Source organism: Scyliorhinus torazame, chromosome 5, assembly GCF_047496885.1.
Source record: "Scyliorhinus torazame isolate Kashiwa2021f chromosome 5, sScyTor2.1, whole genome shotgun sequence".
NCBI classification, from domain to species: Eukaryota; Metazoa; Chordata; class Chondrichthyes; order Carcharhiniformes; family Scyliorhinidae; genus Scyliorhinus; species Scyliorhinus torazame.
Genome location: NC_092711.1, coordinates 164,975,545 through 164,984,095, shown reverse-complemented (window position 1 = coordinate 164,984,095; position 8,551 = coordinate 164,975,545). Strand labels below are relative to the sequence as shown.

General features: G+C 45.3%; 1 long non-coding RNA gene across 1 annotated transcript; it reads left to right on the top strand.

The window, feature by feature from the left end:
- The first annotated feature begins 5,076 nt into the window (after positions 1-5,076).
- LOC140420434 (uncharacterized) lies at positions 5,077-7,821 on the top strand. The gene is made up of 3 exons (XR_011946370.1): positions 5,077-5,129; positions 5,466-5,691; positions 7,408-7,821. It is a non-coding gene; the product is annotated as an uncharacterized lncRNA (long non-coding RNA).
- The last annotated feature ends 730 nt before the right edge of the window (positions 7,822-8,551 follow it).

Genomic DNA, 8,551 nt, shown 5'->3' with positions numbered 1-8,551 from the left:
ATTAGATAGTTCTCAAACTCCTGAGCTGTGAATTGTGGACCATTATCACTCACAATTTGTTCTAGTGTCCCAAATCTGGCGGGAAAATCACATCGAGATTTTCGATGGTTTGTTCCGCAGTTGATTTCATTAGGACCACCTCAGGCCATTTGGAGTGTGTATCTATGACAACCATCAACATGTGCCCCTCGTATGGCCCTGCAAAGTCAATGTGTAACACCATGGTTGAAGTCTCCCTGCTGCTAATGAAGGAAAACCTTTTGTGGCCCAAAATAGTTAAGGGCCTGTGGGCCGTTAGCAATGTGAAGTGACGACCACAGAGATATTGGTGAAATCTTCTCGCACCATAAATAATACTCAGTGCCTCCTTCTCCAACTGGACGTAATCTGATTCAGCACTTGTTAAGGTATGTGACAGAAGCTATTGGTCTTTCTTCCCCTGAAGGTGGTATGTGTGACACCACCATCCCAACACCGTACGGCGAGACATCATTGGTAAGTTGTGGTGGTAACTTTGGGTTGAAATGGACCAACGCTCCTGAATACTTCAGTGTTTCTTTAACTGACTGATGTGCTTTTTCACACTCTGCTGTCCATTGCTATGCCTGTTTTATGCACAACAAATTAGGTCATGGTTTAAGCAGGGTTTTGAATCAAATTTCTCATATTGGTTAATTAACCTGAGGAATGATCTTAACTGTGTTACATTCATTGATCATGGATCCTCCATGATAGCCTCCACATTCTTAGCTGCCTTCTCTTAGAATGGTGAGCAAATGTGGAGATTCAGCCTCAACATTCATTTGCAGGTAAGCCTGCGATAGGTAAATTTTACTGAGTTTCTGTCCTCCTGCTAGGCCGATGAACAAAACCTCAATCAACAGTAGCAGGTATTGATCCGCACATAAAAAAACGGATTGATGGTTGTTTTAAAATCTCTGTAAATGCGTATAGTCCTGTCCTGCTTCATTACAGGCACAATAGAGGCTGCACAGCCACGAGCGGTGATGAGTTGACTAGTAGTTAATTAATACACTAATCTTCAATTAATACATTTGGTTAATATAAGATCCGATGGTTCAAAAAAACAATTTGTGGAAAATAATAGTTTTTTTTCTTACTAATCTTGAATGGATTCAGCAATGAGCCTTATTCTTGACACAGAATTTGACAGAATATGATGTCATGCAGTTTATTAAAATTAGGAAATATTCTCTTCGTTTAAATAATATCTGGTGTCTCTGCTGTTTCTCAGAACATTTAGGTATTATTTTTAAAAATACATACATCTATGTTAGCTTCCTTGACCTTGTTCTTTATGACAGCGAATACGTTATTTAAGTGATTGATTACCGAAGCCTACATACAGTTTGCTAAATTACAACGGTGATTACACTTCATTGGCTGTGAAACATTTTAGGACGTCATGTGCAAAATTTTAAGTTGTCCAGGAATTAGATATATTACACTCAATTCCTTCATCAAGATGATTAATAAAATTTCACTCTTCAATTTCTGTGATACCCATATAATTGTCACCATTTTGAAAACTCTTGTGAAAATCCAAACACTGTGTCCTGAATGATTTGCTTAAAAACACAGCGAGTTGTTGTGATTTGGAATGTGCGCCTGAAAACAACGCAAGAAGCAGTTTCAACTGTTGTCTTTCAAAAGGGAACTGGACAGATTCTTGAACGGACAGGAAAATTGCAGGGTGATGGTTTTAATTGGATAGCTCAGCCAAAGCATGAGCCGGTTGGGCGGAATGGCCTCCTGTGCACTCTGAGCTTCGTGTGCATTTAAACCGAGTAGTAATGAGCTGGAACCCATTTCCTATGAGGCCGGGAGAAGCCTGGATGACAGGATGGTTATAAATGGAACTTGGATCAGTACTTTAGGGAAATATACCTGCAGAGATATAGGGATAGAACGTGGAAATAGAACTGACTGGTTTACTCTACGCAGAGCCAGCATGGCCTGGTTCCGAGTGGCTCCATTCTCTACCCTCATAAACCTACATACTAAAGAGAGAAATTTCATCACCTCCAGTCTCTCCAATTGAAAGCAGAAGCGCATCTGAATCCAACCATTGTCATCACTTGTGAACTCGTGGTGTGTCAGCAGGTGGCGTGAGTGAGTCAATCCCTTCCCACACTCCGTGCAGGTGAACAGGCTCTCCCCGGTGTGAACTCGCCGATGTCTCAGAATGCCGGACGACATTTTAAATCTCTTTGCGCAGTGAGAGCAGCTAAATGGTTTGTTCTCGGTGTGAATACGCTGGTGGACCCTCAGAACTGCAGCATTTTTGAAGCCCTTCCCACATTCCGAGCATTTAAAGGGTCTTTCATTAGTGTGAGTGACCTGGTGTACAAGCAGGCTGGATGACTGAGTGAATCACTGCTTACACATGGAGCAGGTGAATGGCCCCTCCCCAGTGTGAACTCGCTGGTGTCCGCAGGGCCGATACATCACTGAATCTCTTCCCACACTCAGAGCAGACGGATGGCCTCCCCAGTGTGTACCCGCTGATGTGTAACTAAGTTGGAAGAATTCCTAAATCTCTGCCCACAACTTGAGCAGGTGAATGGCCTCTCACCGGTGTGAACTCGCTTGTGTATCTGTAGATAAGTTGACCGATTGAATTCTTTTCCACACTCAATGCAGGTGAAGAGCCTCTCCCCAGTATGAACTCGTCAGTGTGTCTGTAAGTTGGATGAATGACTGATCCCTTCCCACATTGAGGACAGGTGAACGGCCTTTCCCCAGTGTGACTGAGGCAAAGAATTTCCAACTTAGATGGGGCTGTGAATCCCTTCCCACATAGAGAGCAGGTGAACGGCCTCTCTCCGGTGTGAATGCGACGATGCGTTTCCAGCACAGATGGAGATCTGAAACCCTTCCCAGCCACCACATTTGCACACTTTCTTCATGATGTGGATGCATTTGTGACTCTGCAGGTTGGACAATCAGTTCAAATGTCATCCACACACAGAACACGTGTACGGTCTTTCCCCGCTGTGAAGAATGTGATAAATTTCTTCTGCTTTTTAATTAGTTAAAGCTCTTTCCACAGTCAGTGAACTGGAACACTCACTCGAGTGTGTGTGTCTTGGTGCTTTTCCAGTCACACTGATGATTAAAATCTTTTGAAGCAGACAGAACAGAAAACATTTCTCCTTCCCGCCTTCAAAGGCTGATGATATGCCGGTCGCAAGGAAACGAGTGAATCTTATCAGATCGAGACATGACATTTGAGATTTCTGTCTGTAATTCTTCCTCTTCTAATATCCTGGAAAAACAATGTACAAAAGTTATCACTTTCAGTACAGGATCGAGATTCAGACAGATATATGTCTATATTACTGGACTAAAAACTATAGAATCTACTGCGCAGAAGGAGGCCATTTGGCCCATCGAGTCTGCACCGGTCCTTACATAGAGCACCCTACTCAAGCCCACGTCTCTACCCTGTCCCCGTAACTGTCACCCAGTAACCCCCACTTAATCTTTTTAGACACTAAGGGCAATTTAGCATGGCCAATCCACCTAACCGACACGGCAGCATGGTACCACAGTTGTCAGCACAATTGCTTCACCACTCCAGAGTCCCAGGTTCGATTCCTGGCTTGGGTCACTGTCTGTGCAGAGTTTGCATGTTCTCCCCGTGTCTGCGTGGGTTTCCTCCGGGTGCTCCGGTTTCCTCACGCAGTCCAAAGATGTGCAGGTTAGGTGGATTGGCCATGATAAATTGCCCTTAGTGTCCAAAAAGAGTTGATGCGATTACTGGGTTACGGGGATAGGGTGGAGGAGTGGGCTTAGGTAGGGTCCCCTTTCCAAGGGCTGATGCAGACTCGATGGGCTGAATGGCCTCCTTCTGGACTGTAAATTCTATGATTCTGCATCTTTGGACTGTGGGAGGAAACCGGAGCACCCAGAGGAAACCCACGCAGGAACGGGGAGACTGTATGGACTCCGCACAGACAGCAACCCAAGCTGGGAATCGAACCTGGTACCCTGGAGCTGTGAAGTAACTATGCTAACCACTATGCTACCAGACTGCCTCTAAAAAATGTGTTCTGCCTCTAAAAATGTGCAGTAAGAAGTCTGACAACACCAGGTTAAAGTCCAACAGGTTTGTTTCAATGTCACTAGCTTTCGGAGCGCTGCTCCTTCCTCAGGTGAATGAAGAGGTATGTTCCAGAAACATATATATATAGACAGATTCAAAGGTGCCAGACAATGCTTGGAATACGAGCATTAGCAGGTGATTAAATCTTTACAGATCCAGAGATGGGGTAACCCCAGGTTAAAGAGGTGTGAATTGTCTCAAGCCACGACAGTTGGTAGGATTTCGCAGGCCAGATGGTGGGGGATGAATGTAATGCGACATGAATCCCAGGTCCCAGACTTCTTACTGTGCTCATCCCAGTCCAACGCCAGCATCTCCACATCTAAAAATGTGGTTAACATACAGACTCGATTCCCTTTCGTCCCCTTCAATTGCTGCAAATCACCAATTGAAGGTCAGAATAAGAAAATGAATGGAAAGGAGAGAAAATAAAGTCTTTTACTCACAGATGTTGGAGACAGAAGGAGGTTTCAGTCTGTGTGAAGGTCAATCTTTGTTCAAACAAAACCGCGCTCTGATTGGCTGGAGGACCAGAGTCCTTCCGGTTCTCCAATATTTTCCATTGGTTGCCGGCAGCCTGAAAACAATGGGCAACGATGTCACGTGGCGCTGGAAGAACTTTTGACTTTGGAACGCGGACAATTTGGCCAATGGGATTAGCACTATCCTGCACATGCGCAGCTGCCCCTCATGCAGTCCCGGGCTGTCCGCCCGTGCGGCGGATAGAGCGGTTTACCCATCGTGCGGCATTGTGGGAGGCCCGTCCGCCATTGCTCACCCGGAGCCCAGTCTCCTGGGATTGGAATGAATAGCGTCACTCTGACACAACGTACATATGGGTGGTCACTGGATTTGATTGTGACGCCCCCCTTAGTAAAACAGTTTCTTAACTTCAGGTGTAAAGATTTAGATACCTAGATGACATATTGGGAAGGGCAATGGGTGAATGTGAAACTGAACCCGAGAGTCACCACCTTTAGGGGAGGAGAATTGGGGAAAAGTAAGATAACATAGTGGGATGAATTAGTGTCACAATCAATAGCGAGTGTGTGGGTGACAGAGATTTATTGGTTAAGAGGGAGAAGGTTTCTGCTCTTGTTGCTGCTGTTCAGGACCAAACCTTATTCATTTGAAAGGTTGGGGCTCGTTTTTGCTGATGTTAGAGACCACTGTAACTGGGCTGTAGTTTAATGCTCTGGATTTAAGTCCAATGAACCAGATTTGCGTTGAACTCCCTGTATCATGTTCTTGATGTGGGATAGTTGGAACTTTGATTTGCTGGGTTAACAGTGTATCTTTAAGAACTGCTGTTTGTGATCTCTCCTTATTCATTCAGGGACTCCCAGGTCGGACAATCCCGCTGCCAGCAGGGGCGGCGCATATACAACTGGTGCAGCGGGACAGAGAATCCCACCCATGGTTTTCCTTTTAAGGTTTCAGAGGCGAATGATCAAAATATTATCAAGAAAAAGGCAACTTATTCATCTCATCTACAAGTCCCTGAATCTCACTGGAATATAGGTGGACACCAGATTGTTACATTCCAGTTAACTACATCCAAGGTGAGTTATTCCAATTCCTTTCTGTCCAGGACAATCAAACATTCCCATCTGATCCCAGGTATTAACATATTCTGTTTGTTTATTCTTTATTATCGATGTCAGGCAGGGGTTGTTCACCTTGGAGCAAAGGAGGTTGTGGGGAGATTTGATAGAGGGGGACAAGGTTATGATAGAGTTAGGTAAGGTGGATAAAGAAAAGCTATTCCCATTAGCTGATGGGACAAGGATGAGGGGGACACAGATTTCAGGTTTTGGGTAAGTGTTTCAGGGGGATGTGAGGGAGAATATTTTTAAAAAAATTTTTTTAAAAATAATTTTTATTAAAGGTTTTCATAAAATATCCAGAACAAAATGAGAAAGAAAAAAGAACCCAACAGGGTTAAGTACAAAACACAATCTAAAAAAAGCAACCCCCCAAACCCCTCCCCCCCCCGTACCTGAATAATAAATTAACATTAACACCCCGACTTAAGACAACAGGTGTATACAATCCCTCAGACCCTTCCAGTGTAAATAACATAAACAAAAATAAAGTAACCCCCCCCCCCCCCCACCCCCCGAGCTGCTGCTGCCATTGACCAATGTCTAGCGTTCTGCCAGAAAGTCTAAGAACGGTCGCCACCGCCTAAAGAACCCTTGTACCGACCCTCAAGGCGAATTTCAACCTCTCCAATTTAATGAACCCTGCCATATCGCTGATCCAGGATTCCACGCTTGGGGGCCTCGTATCTTTCCACTGAAGGAGAATCCTTCGGCGGGCTACCAGGGACGCAAAGGCCAGAATTCCGGCCTCTTTCGCCTCCTGCACTCCCGGCTCCTCTGCCACCCCAAATATTGCGAGCCCCCAGCCCGGTTTGACCTGGGTCCTACCACCCTCGACACCGTCCTCGCTACGCCCTTCTAAAATTCCTCCAGCGCTGGGCATGCCCAGAACATATGGGTGTGATTTGCTGGGCTCCCTGAGCCCCTAACACACCTGTCCTCACCCCCAAAGAACCTGCTCATCCTTGTCCCGGTCATGTGTACCCTGTGCAGCACCTTAAACTGTATGAGGCTGAGCCTCGCGCATGAAGAGGAAGAGTTCACCCTCCCTAGGGCATCTGCCCACGTCCCCTCTTCGATCTCCTCTCCCAACTCCTCCTCCCACTTACCTTTCAACTCCACCACCGAGGCCTCCTCCTCCTCCTGCATCACCTGGTAAGTTTCCAAGATCTTCCCCACTCCCACCCACTCCCCCCGAGAGCACCCTGTGTGAGGGAGAATATTTTTACACAGCGAGTGGTAATGACCTGGAACTCTCTGCCCAAGGGGGTGGAGGAATTGGAGATAATGACCAATTTCAAAATGAAATTGATGGGCACTGGAAGGAAATAAACTTGCAGGGGAACGGGGACATCGAGGGGGAATGGGACTGACTGGATTGTTCTACAGTCAGCATGGACACCAGTTACTGAATAGACCTTGTTGAAGGTAACTTTGTGACATTGAACCTGAATCTGTGCAGCTGTTGATCAAAACAAACAACTTTTTCATCAAATATTTCTGACTCTTGACCAATGGGAAAAGTGTTACCAGCTTCCCCACAACAAATTGAAGCAATCAGCTTGAAGCCTCTTCTAACGATGAACTAAAACTTGTATCAAACAGGGTGTCCGGGAATAGCTGGTAATCTGACCCCTTCCTGACCTTAATACCAGTTTTTTTTAATTCTTAAAGCTACAGTACAGTATTCGACACTTAAAGAGACATGCCACTGAAGACATTTCATCACCGAGCTTACGTACAGTACAATTTATTAATTACATAAACGTGTTAATGAGGTGATGTCTAACTGATCCTGATGGCTGACTCCAGCTATTCTCCATGGAATCACCGCTCTTTTTAGTTACTACAATGTACTGACATCACCAAACCTAAACACGTAGAGCTTCCATACTCATCGATCCCCAAACAGGCTGAATGTGCCCCGGTGCCCAAAGTGGGGAGTCACAGGAACAGGGTACAGAGGAGCCAAAGAGAACCCAGTTGGGTCCAGAACATTGTGAACATCCTTTTACTCTGGTTGTCTTTGATCCTCAAGCCATTTTCTGCTTTTTTTAAACCATGTTCGGTTTCATTAATAAACTTGTATCAGGAAAAATATTTGATTTTTCTGGACTTTTCATGATTAGATTGATGCACTTTAAGGAAAGTGGGTGAGAGGGGTTGACAGGCTCTTCAACAGAAAGTGAGTCCCTCGAAGATAATTGGCAAAGTAGCCTGAGGGGGAGATGAGATTTTATTTTATTTTTTGACACAGCGAGTTGTTCTGATCTGCCTGAAAGCAGATTCAATTGTATCTTTCCAAAGAGTAAATACTTGAAAAGGAAGAATTTGCAGGGCTGTGGGGAAAGGGCAGAGCAGTTGGATGAATCAGAGAATCCTTTTAAAGAGATAGCAGGGGCACGATGGGCTGAATGGTCTCCTCCTGCAGCCTGTGAATCTGAGCCTGCTGCTTTTGTGCAGGTTAAAAGGGACAGATTTCATTGCAGCCTCTTTCCTGTATATGTATTTAAAGGGACAAGTTTCTCTTCAGCTCTGAGTGACTGATATAACAATTGGTTGGAGACCCATTTCCCAGTCAGTCCTCCAGCACCTTCCTGTCTCTCTATTAGTGCGATGCCCATGGCAGTTTCCCAATTGGTGCGCAGGCCCCGTTATTCTCAGCTAAATCGGGCAGGAGATACAGAAGTCTGAGAACACGCACGGACAGACTCTAAAACAGCTTCTTTCCCGCTGTTGCCAGATTCCTAAATGACCCTCTGACTGACCTCATTAACACTATACCCTGTATGCTTCATCCGATGCCAGTGCTTATGTA